A 12,697-nucleotide genomic window follows, 5' to 3' on the forward strand; every position below is an offset into this window, starting at 1 on the left:
CGCAATAAATACATGACATATTTAGATGAATAAAGACGGCCATTTAAGTAGATTTGATTTCGCTGCGGATAAGTGAAATGTGTCAACTGTCTCACATGACTTATGGGACGCGCGCTACAGTTTTGTTTTAAGCGTCCGTATTCGCGATACGACATAGAAGTTAATGCAATAAAAAGACGATGAAACATGTTCTTTCTGGTTAGAAAGTAATGGAGAGATGTACAAGTTTCTTTGATATGTTTTTTAAAACCGAGGTACGTTTTGTTATAGGGATGGCTGTATTAGGGTATTTATAATATCTAATGTTTAAGCGGGTGCGGTAAAATGTGCATATAATCCAGTTTAATTGTATTTTTACCAGGAAAGTTGTGGGGTAGTTTTGATTTCTTTGATTCTATATGTTTTTTGGGGTGCCGAATCCGAATCCGAGGTTTGCTAACAAAATTTCATGACGCAACATTGAAAAAAATACAAAAAAGTTGAAAAGGATATTTTTTTAGCAGTTTTGTGCTTACAACTGGAAAACTATCAACTTTTCGAAAATAACCTCCCTATCTTATATCTTATCGACGTGGTAAAGAGTGTAACGTTAATGATGGCAGAGATATACATAGTTTGTAAGTATGCCTTTCCGGTTAGCAATCTGTCAAGACCTTTAAAGACGCAAATAGTTTCCGCCAACTTTAAAAAACCTTCACGATTCTTTAAGAACCTGCCCTATGTTCGTGTGTATCTGTGACCACAGGGACCCGCTTTTAATAACTCACTTACGACGAATGAGTAGCTCCAGTGTTAAATTAAACCATTATGGCTCAACGTACCTCCTATCATATCATACCACTGTAATAATACGAATATTAAGGAATTCGAATTGTGCAAAACTTTAATGTTGTTTCAGCGACATCTAACGCATAAATCCATAAGCGTCATATTACAGTTTTAAACGATACATGTTTATACTGCTCCGCAATAGAGGGCGCTTTTAAGTATACCTAAATTTGTTTCCCAAAAAATGCATAAGGTTAGCAATCTGTGTATGTGTAGATCTGTGCTATTAGGAATAGTTTTGAAGATTTTGTAGAAAAAATTTATGTTTAAAATCAATTTAATATTCCTGAAGAAGTCGACCTCTGGGAGTTTATTCCGTGAAGCAAAAGGTTTTGGTGATTTTTGCTTATTCATTATGAAGTTCAATTTTAAGTTCATTGATACTATTCTTTTGAGTGGGTTAAAATTTTATGTAGCATCCAGAGGCGTGTAACTTTGTTTTTGAATTGGAAAATTTACTAAGCGTTGTATTACTTTTAAGTACAAAAACCTACAATTAGATTTGGAACGTGATCACGAGATTTTAATTCATATTCGTTGAATATTTTAAATCACAAAAAATGTAAAGAAACGTAGAGTTGGAACGATGTTATGCTGAGCCTCCATTCCCAGATTTGGACGTACATCTGCAGTTTGGTTTCAAAATCGTAAATGCTACCAGAAGAACTTGAAAATGTTCTTTTTAATTACCTAAATGAACTTGATGTAATTAAAGAAGTTGTCTTCACCAACTGCGTTATGAGTATAGTTCTCCCACCACACGTTTGAAATAAATTTCATCTATTATTATCGTCATTCAGATTAACCACTAATCTTTCAACCAATTTTCATCAGACATTCTTGTAAAGAATCCAACTGCAACAATATACCTCCCACACGCGCCTAATAACTTCTGTGTTCAAAATGTCACGGTGATTTAAATTCGTTAAACGTTCGCAATAAAATTGTCAAGATTGATATAGAGAATAAGGAAAAGAAAAGCAAACAGCTTGACGTTTGCGTGTGCCCCTAAATTAAAACATCAAGACACGTGAACAACGCGAAAACTTTTTAATACTTTTCGACTGATGATGAAGCACTCCGCTACTTTCAAACTTTAATGAATTCTCAAACGTGTAATTTGAATATATTACCGCTCTTTGCGTACATAGTTAAAATTGCGCACAAAGCGATAATGACTTTTTTTCTTTTCGAAACCTGAAGGCCTGGATACACCTGTGCGCATAAAAAGCAGAACGGATTTATGAGAATGGGGTGTATTTATGGAGAATGCTACAAAAATGTGATTGTAGTTTAATAGTATTACTTCTTCCGCTTTGAGAAGTAAATGTGCACATTATTATTGGGTTTTATTCTTCACAGATTTCAGCATGTGTTACACTTATGTCTGGTAGGTTCGAATGAAAAGTGCGTGCGGTACAGATTTACAAATAAGAAGTGGTGTAACAAACGTTTCCGCTTATTTGTAATTATTTCATGTTGTAAACGATTCACTTCTTATGCACTTTCTTCTGCGAGAGGTCAATGCCATTCAAAATGTATAATTAGACATATTGATGCCCTCATACACGAAGAAGTAATGTATAGTTAGGTACCTACTATCATTGTATAGGTAAAGGTGTATATACAACGGTACAATTAACTATTCATTTTAAGATTCGCTCGATTAGGTACCCTTAGATGGATTGGGATTGACTTTAGATTTGGATTTGTTTTTCTACAGAAGACAGTAAAACATTCAAAAAATATAGTGTAAGATGCATGAAGTGAGTTTGGAATTCAAATTCCGTTCTTTCTATCAGAACCTGATATTCATGTTACAGTTAAACTTATCCCATAGAAATACTTCGATGTGAATACCTTTGTTTCCATGGAAATTCAAAAAAGTCTGTTTGGAACATGAAAATCCGACCATAAATGAATGAAGCATCAAAAAAATAATATTTGTAGAAGCTCCTATACAAATTGCTTTAGATTCCACGTGAGCTACAGGTAAAAATAAACTAATTGTGTATTTACGCTAATCTTCTGATGGAGGAACTAAAGAGGGATTCGTTGTAACGTATTTCCTTATTTTTCGAAATGCTCCACGTTTGCTCCACACTCCAGTCAAACCCAATTTGAAGAAAAGCAATTTATTTCAATAACTGCTTAACATTCAAAGAGTTAATAATAACAATTAACCATAATATACCTAGGTACTTAATAAATTACATATAGCGAGGGAGGTTGGAAACGTTTTGGCACTATTTAGAATGAATTAAATGAAGATGACTAACTGACTCAGGCAATCAGTCAAGCTCAATAAGGAGCTCTTTTTGGGAAAATTCGTAAAGGTAAACTTTCTTCCCAAAATTCGTCAAGGAAACTGCAGGGTAAGTTCGTCCCAACAATATTCGATCGTGGAGAATTCACCTTATAAGGCAAATTCGACATTTTTGGGAAAAGTCGATCTACCTCTCCCGCCCATCAGTAGAAAAAATTCCCAAGCAAAAAATCCGTCCACTCAAAAATACTTGGGTTACCGAAACTAACTTTCTAAATATTCGCTACTCAGCAGGTTCTTTAAAACACCGGCAAGAATTTACCAGTGAATTTTCTTGGGAGTTGGAGACACAATATTTTTTGAGGCAAATTAGAGTTTATAATTGTATGAGTATAAGAATGGTCTCATGGGGACAATGCTAATTATAGGACAAAAATCATTGAAATATGGCACCCCTCCAGACCCCCCGGTATTGCATTCTCCCCCAAAACCGTCTAGCACTCTCATTACAGTTTTCTGTAAGGCGCCATCGAAGCAGCGGGGGGGTCTGGGGGCTATATGAAAAGTTTATTTATGAGTATACGAATGGTTTCATGGTGATCATGATGATTGAAGAGAAATGGTCATTAAATTTTCCTTCCGGTGTTGCATTTTCCCCCAAAACCGTCTATTTCATCACTCTCATTACACTTTTCGGTAAGACGCCATCGAGCGTAGCACCAGGGAGTCCATACCCCCCAGTATACGAATAGTTTATTTATATGAGTATACGAATGGTCTCACTTAACTACTTACATTACTTGTCCGACAATCGTAATCCAAATAAAAAGGTATCCTTACACAGTTCAGAATTTTCAAAGAACCCACTTTACACTAAGGACCGGGTACTCGCAAAATCTTGTCTTCTAGTAGACAAAGACGTTAAAAAAAAACACAACTTCAAACTTAGTGACTTTGAAAACACACTTATGAGGGCGCCGACAAACACCTCTTCTTGCAGCACTTTTGATGGCCAAAACTTTAAAACGTCGAACAATAATAGCCGTGAATTCGGCTTCCAGCTTCACACACGAAACTTCTTCAAACTTCAAACTCACATTAGGCGAAACATTCAATGTTGGCTGTATCTTCAGCACAAATAATCCACAATGAAACTCGCAAAAAGCGAAATAAATTCTTCTACGAAACGTAACTCGGTGCTGACGTAGCAAAGAGTTGAATTAAATTGGCCGCAACTTTGGCCCTAAACTTGGCGTAAAGCCGATTTTAAAAACTTCAACGCAACGTAGTTCCGCGCTGAACGTGGCTAAAAGACAATTTAAATCTTCAACGAGACGTAGTTCTGAGTTGACTGTGACGAAAAGCGACGCTTTTCTTCTTCACGTCCTATTTAAGGCGAAAACCCTTCTTCCGAAAATCAAAATTACAACAACGAATCATACACAGTTGAGAACAAAGACTATCCCCTCAACGTACGTTAATAGACCAAAAAATTGAGGTCGAATAATTTTTATAAATCAATTTGGTATCAGACATTAAAAGATTCAAATTCTAGGAAAAAATAAAATTTCATCTTTCTTAACTACACAGAAAAGGCGATAAATCACATCCACCTGTCAATTAAATTACGCATTTACAATTGATAACAGATACAGACCAATACAAAATTCTCAGAAATTTCTACGTTAAATAAAATAACAAAGTAAACAAAAACAACCTTGACCGCTTTCTCGTATGACAATAATGTCCGTGCCGTTACATAGACCAACGCCAAATTAATAAAATTTAATTACAAATGTTAGTTACATAAAAAAGGAGACCGCCCTTATCCATCTTAATTAAGATTTCCAAAAATTTCATCCTGCCAGACGAAATAAACACAGCCATATATGTCATGCGGCTTTTAAATGTTTATGTATAAAGAGTCCCCTCCCCATTAATCATCTACCAAGAAGGAAAACATAAAAAAAATATGGTATACCACCTCATAATAACCCAACCATTTACTAAGCTATTTCGGTTTAAAAAATGCGCTTTATCTGCGCAGGAGTTGTGTACAATTTATATTTGTTTTATATAAGCAGTTTTCATTTTAAGCGACCCTCTGGGGGGAAAATCTACGGAGTGCGCGTTATGTTGAGTGGCCTGTAGACAGTTTATTTCGATCTAGGGAATCCATTCCAATCCTTCTGAAGAACTGCACTGAATTAGAATTTATGCCTCTGAATCGGAAGTGGATTGCTTCATAAAGCCTGTGTATAATATCGAGAATAGCATCTCAATCTCGATCTCAATATTATTGAGTGTCATCTAGGTGCAAAGCGGCCCCACTTCGTAAATTGTTTATGGCCTGGAACCCCAGTGACAATGACTACCGACTGTTACGTCAATAGTCATTTTATTCTTAACAGTTTATATACAAAACAATTACAACATTCCACAATTTAAATGTGCAACTTGACACTTGCACCCAGTTACTGTTGTGCAAGTTGCTACATCTGTGTTTTAGTTTACAATTAATAATACATATTTCCTAATCATACATTAATTTCAAATTACACTAATTTTCGGCCGGGGGCGTTTAATTTGATATTAAACAGCCTGATTAAGATATTCATAAAATTTTGTATGTCTTTCGCTCTTGGGTGTTCTTAAAGAGCTAAGTAATATTTTAATTAAATGTAAAAAAAATGTGAAGATACAACTCCAAAGGTTAGTAGAATGGGTTCAATTTCAGAAATTTCCATGAGCTAGTGAACAGACGGACAACACCAGCGTTCATTTTTAGGAGAGTTTTTCGCAGGAAATTCCCGTTATGTGATGGCGCTGTCCGTCTGTTCCTTGTCCAACTCGAGAACAAAAAGAGACAGCGAAGTCAAACCTTTGTCAATCTATTGTCACAAGTTCAAGGATCAGTGCTATAATCGTTAAGTGAATACCAAGCAAATGTAATAACCAATATGTAATCAAAACATTAAATCCTGGAATCGACAATAATAACAAAAATTACCTTTGAACTTCCGAGTCGTAACCTTTTGGGCTCAGAAAGGCGCGTTCTGCAACTGCGTAACAGATAAAACATGACGAACAAAATATAATGAATCGCTCTGGACATAAAGTATTGCAAAGTAGCAGTTCTAACGTCTGACACGGGGGCTAATCGTACACTAAAACTGTAATTAATACTCAAAAAGAATCAATAATTCGAATGATTTCACACTAACAAAACAAAATTTTGATCGAACACGGGTTTTTTGTACAATCTCAAGTATTAAAGTATAAGCGTGACGTAAAATTCAAGAAAAATACTTTACGATATTACTAAGTTTCTATTGAATAGCAATGCAATCTAATAAATTCAAAACAAACAAAATAATATGAACCGAGTATTCGGAATAAACAAGCACCGTGACTAAACATTGTCAATATCGGATTCGGTAGCTTCAAAAACTAACTCAACAAGCAACGATACCAATACAATACAGCTAATATGAAGGACACAATGTAATCGAACTAAGAAAAACAAAGCACGTAGCTTCAGGTATAACGAAGCGATATACAACAGTAATGTTCTCCAAGGTTTCGTAAATATACTTGCTATTACAATTCAGGAACAATATCGAAGTGTAGGCCAATAAACTTCATGTAATTAGGATACAGGTAAAATCAGCTGTTGCTAGAATTGAAGTATACTTTTCGCAGCCGGTAATGTAGAAACATCCACGCGTCGTACGGTACTCTTGCGAAAATGGCGGGTCCAAATAAAAATGCTAAATAATACACGTACTGCGTCGGTAATGCGCAAATATCCAAGTACGTCAAATGTAAAAGGTAATCCAAAAGAAATAACGATGAGAACTTCAAAAAAACTTGTGACTGGAAGGTGAGGACAGTTAAAACCCTAAAAAATACGTCTTAAGCAAAGAAGGCTGCGTAATAATGTGATACACCTCGTATTGGTTTAATGTAAAATAGATCCGTAAAAACATTTCGAAGGATTCACCAAGACACCAAAGAGAAAACCACTCCAAAGATAAATAGGGGAAAGCCAAAACACCCTTAAGCAGGTAAACACGTAGTCAGAAAAGTAATGGTTACCAAGGGAACATTTAAAAACTAGCGGATTACAAAGAAGATACTTAGACGGCTAGAGGATTTAAATAAAACGTAACAATCGATTTAAATCGGAATTATCAATCGGAAGAAACTAGTGCTACATATTACATACTGTCCGTCTGTGTGATAACTCGCGAACGGTTTCGAATCTTACAATTCTGCTTTTAGTAATAGGTAGACATAGGTGCTGACCGATCAAACTTTTGTCATTTGGACTTTCTGTTCGTTCGTCTGTGTTTGTCGCTCGTTGTCTATATTGGTTTGAAACAGTTCATTAATAAAATTGTATCGATAAATAATTTACGGGGTAGAAATAATTCTCGTAAGCTTCCCTATAAATCGTTTAATACATTCCATTTGAAAAGTTGATTGATTAAAATTACCTAAAGAATGATGATCATGAAGTGAAATTGTACATTACGTTCTACGTGCTACTAGTTTCGGCAACTAATCATCAGGCTAACATTACACTATAAAAAACAGTTAAAAGTAGATTAATTACCCGAAGAGTTAGGTACATTAATTAATCTAGAAATGTTGAGAATGCAAGTGTGGATGGGGGTCGACGTTTTTGAGGTGTAAGATTTAACTCTTTAAAATGAGTTAAAGTTAAATTAATAAATTGTAAAAAGCTAGCCCATGCTGAAAAAGCTAAGGTTAGATAATTGGTTTTGGGTAAAAAGTTATACGTACGGGAATCCAAATAAATTAGAGTTAAACAAACTGTGAAAATTATATTTTAAATTGAAAGGGCACATTGTAAAAAACAATGCGGCCCGACTGGATGGAAAATTCTTTTATATTACAAATTAAAGGAATGTCAAGCGCACGCACTTGATCAACAACATTACAACTAAGTTAAAATCCACCCTGTCGAGACTCTGTGTAGCTTTGGAGGACATTGGTTATATTTTCCCAAAAGACAAACCACACTTTCATGACACGTTATTTCCGTATGAACCGGAGTGGTTCATCGATTATTTAGTATTAGCTACTTATATACTTAGGTGTATGTTTCGTTTTATTATGTCTCATCCTAACTAATGGAGCAAGGCGCATTTGTTTCTGCAATTAGGATCGGTATTTAATATACGAGGGATGATAATGGAAATACTTCTTTAAACTAGGATTACGTTAAAAAAACACCTGAAAAGTTTCCGAAACAGCTAACAGTCAATTTGTCCATATTGCATGTTGCAAGTTATTCCTCTTCGGCACGGCAAGTTTGGAAAAACATGGCTGTAACCGTCCCTCCTCCTCATTTGAAATACAAAATTCAGTTTAATGGGGTCGAGAAAAGTTTTGTTAGAACAACTTGCTAACTTTTAAAGGCTTTAGTATAATAATACACACACAACCTAATCCCGTTATGAGTTCTTACATCTTCTTGTTTGAGGAAAAGCAAACTTAATAGCGATTTCATAAATGGGTTGTCTTTTGCGTTCATTGTTTGTAAAACGGCACATTCATTGTAATTGCGCGGCTTGTGATAATATTTACCCGGGAATTCACGAAAAATTAGTGCTCATTTATTGAATTTTGTACATTCGAGGCTGCAACCCGCAGCATTGTATATGACAATTGGATTACGAGGCTATCATCTCCATGTCCACTTCGACGTGCAGTGGCTTATCTGCCTTTTATTTTCCGATTACTTTCCTATTGTTCAGCTTGAAAAAGGTTACATGGCTATACGGCCACTATATAAAACACCCTTGTGTCTATAACGATATTGTTCAGGGTATCGGGTCAATTACGAAAATCACTTTCGCCGGATTACGTTTTCCTCCACAGGAGGCACGATGCCTATTTACATTCAAGTTCCACATTTAGGTATGAAACAAAACTCAACATTAGACCATCGTTTCTTAACATTTGTTGCCGTAGGAATTTTTGTATGAGTTTGCTTCGAATGGTCTCTTCTCGCAAGATCACGCTAATAAGTTTAAACGCCTAGCAATAATTCTCCCTGTTTCCCCGTGCTTCTTTCCGTAAGAACGCGTGGCGTAACAATTAAAGCGCGGGATTGACAGTGTAAATCTGTTCTGTGTTGTAAATATGTTAATAAAATTTAGGATTTCACTCATAATAAAGCACATTTTGCGTTTTTACGTACTATAGGTAATTTAAACCAGACAGTAATAAAGTGGGGCCCAACCGGTTGTGGTAAAATAATCCAAATGTCACCTACAACCAGAGATACCCGACACCAACAACACACCGTTTACGCTGACGGAAGAGCTGCTGAAGGAACTGTCCCAGTCCCTCAACTCCAACCGACACATCAGGAGCGGGACCTTAGTCAAGTGCTCCGTCAGGTTTAGCGAAAGTCTACAACATTTTCAATCTACAAATACTGCACGGCCATCTACCTCGGACTGGCAAGGAGTGAGGTGAACCATAGAGCCATGGAACGACGCCACCACCCTACTACTAAAGACATTTGGACAGACCAAGCCACTATATAGGGCTCCATCGAGCTCTTCATCTCCAAGAAAAGAGCAATCCTATTATCCTAAATGGTTCACGAACCATCCAGTTAACTTAACTTCCAAACGAAATTTCTGCGGTCGTGATATAACAAATTGCGTTAAATATTCCTTTCATAATGTTTATTTACTGATCAAAATGAACTTACGTACACGTTATCACTAAGGTAGTTTTTTCTCGTAGATTTATTTTAAAAAGCGCTACGTACAAGATACTGTACTAATAATTTGAGCGGTTTTCGAACTCGAACGCGAAAAATAAAAAATGAAGTGTAGTTTTCCCGCTGACAGCTTCACACTTAGTTCGCGAAAAACCTTTGCTTTGGACCACGTACTTGACGCTCTGGTGGTTAAAAACCGAATGCCTCAATCACATTCTCTCTTGGACGCGTTCCTATTCTTTCTTTAATTTTCTAACCGGCCTACAAAATGGTGCTAATAGGTAAAACGGTCATATTTAGCAACCAATCGACTTCGTTTACTTATCCTAATTAAAAACGCAAATGTTTTTTTTCTTTTAAGGATAACTCTATTATGGTACACCGTATCATTTTTTAAAGATTGGTAAATTATTGGATTAGATTCATTAGGTCAATAGACTGAATAAAGGAATTTATAATGGCCCCGCGTTAGAACGTTTGACGATGTTTTACGGGATAAGTGGTTATGGACCACTTAATTTAACCCCGCCCTAACTGGAACGAATTCCAAGGATTAATTAAGGAGACATCGAGGAGGCTATTGGTTGGCGGGCGCCGAAATCAAACCCGGCACTTTCGTATTTGTAAGCTGGTGTCCATACCACTAACCTACCGCCTCCTCATACATAAATAAATGAATTTGTGCTTACTGTAAAATGGAAGTGACATGGTAGTCGATCTTTTACGGTCCAAATCTGCCACTTACCTGAAACAATAAAAAAATATCAATCAGTTATGCAAACAGGTTGAAAATAGATCAATAAAGTATAGAAAAATGCTGTCTTCACTAGATACAACTGTTATCCGATCTGGATTGTATAATTTTTTTTACAGGTCAACAATAATACCGTACTTCGTCCATGCCCAATATATTTTATTTGACATGTTACCAAAGACAATGATACCGTTATGTGTACAAATGGTAGTAAGAAAGACAGAGATATATTGCACTTGTAGGTTTGGTCAAAGGCAAGGATTCCTAAACGTACCAAATTTTTCTCAAAATTTTAAGGGCACCTTCAGCCGTAAGCCCATAAGAAAAGAAAATTGAAGAAAAAGTTGATATGTGTGATTACACTATGATTTAAGTTAGCAATCACTAACTTATGGGAAAATTTTTCGAAATTTAGTATCTAGAATAAAAGCAGAGATAAAATAATCAAAGAGGACTAGTAATGCACACTAATAGTTATTGTTTTTGGCAACCGATCGTGGGTTCCCTTTGGAGCTTTTAAACCGAATCCCCTAAAAAATGTCCCATACTAACCCATTCATGTTCTTACTTAATTAATGGCTACCTACAAAATGGCGAATTGTTAACGCAACCGGACATATTTAATCGTTAATTCGTTGCTTAAATCCCGCCCTACGAATCAAATATGCCCAATTTACAGTTTCCAAGCTGCTGCACGATATCACGCCGAGTGTACACTTGTAAGCAAAATGGTCCTAATTAAAATGATTGAATGACTGAATATGATCCCCCTTCCAGACATCTGTCCGCTTAGGTTTTCGAAATTAATTATTATATACAAAGTGCTATTGAAATTAAATGACGTAGCCTACATGAGGTTCATTTCCATCACCGTTTACGAATACTATTCCACTAGTCATTTCCTTTATTGGGGAAACCTCAATCTAATTTTCTTATCTCTGTAAGAATTTCGACATCTAATGCCTAAACTGCCTTACCCAATCCTTGAAATTTCAAAATTTCTAACTTCCAAAAGTCCAAAGGTGCAAATTTAGAGCTACCGTTACAGTATTCACCAGGATGTGTTTATGGTACATTAAAGTATTTGTTTAAATAACTCTTTAACAATGGAATTTCATTGGCGTAAATCTGCGTACATATATTCATTTTGAACATTTTACGAGATTTTCAATATATCATTCAGCTGGTGTCTTTAATTATTATTTATGAGTGAGTCTGATGGACGTATTTCTCAATAGTATTTCGATTTAATTCATTTTTATTTTATTTTGAGTAGATTATGAGCATGTTCATGTCAAGTAGAACGGATTGTGAGAATGTCATAAATCGTAATAATCACTTTTTTGGAAGTAATGAACCACTTACACTTGGTATACTGTAACAAAGCTGTGACTGAAGAAAGGATTCTGAAATTTAACGTCTATCTCACTATTTTCAAGTTTTCTCCTAAAAATAAGTTATAATATTTTTATGTGGTGAAGCCCCTTGAGTCAGTCTAAGGTAGATGTTGAATAAATAAGATTGCGAGTTCTATTTTAAGAATGTCTCGCCAAAATATGGAGAATGAAAGGATCAGAAGGAAAACGGCGAATTACACCTTGTGTGAAAAATCAAAGAGTCAACTAGGTGTATTTCGCTCATCCCTTGCACATATGAATTGGGAGGAATTCTGAGCTTCTTGAATTAGTGATTAGTAACACCTTATTGGGACGGTGCGACCGATGATAATTAAAAAGGCGATCTGGCTAGTAAGTGGTCCAAACACAATCAAGAACAAAGTAGGTGTTTCGTTCAGCTTTACACTGCTAAAATCAAGTAAACTCAATGGTATCAAATAGCCTGCTTTTCCAGTTACTTTCTGTGTTTCACTTGAGATAATTATGCCCACCTAATTACCTGATTGATTGAACCAATTAGCAACATAAAGCGTTTCAATGAATAGTTGAAGTTCTGCTTCTAACACGCTTTGCCAAGCTTTCACTGTAATTTGTCTTATAGTGTTTATTTATTTATTATCCCTTTTGTTCTGGGCCCTAAACAGGATTTCGCCCAATTATAGAGTGATTCCCATAATGGTTTTTAG

Source organism: Photinus pyralis, unplaced genomic scaffold, assembly GCF_008802855.1.
Source record: "Photinus pyralis isolate 1611_PpyrPB1 unplaced genomic scaffold, Ppyr1.3 Ppyr1.4_LG4, whole genome shotgun sequence".
In the NCBI taxonomy this organism is placed as follows: Eukaryota; Metazoa; Arthropoda; class Insecta; order Coleoptera; family Lampyridae; genus Photinus; species Photinus pyralis.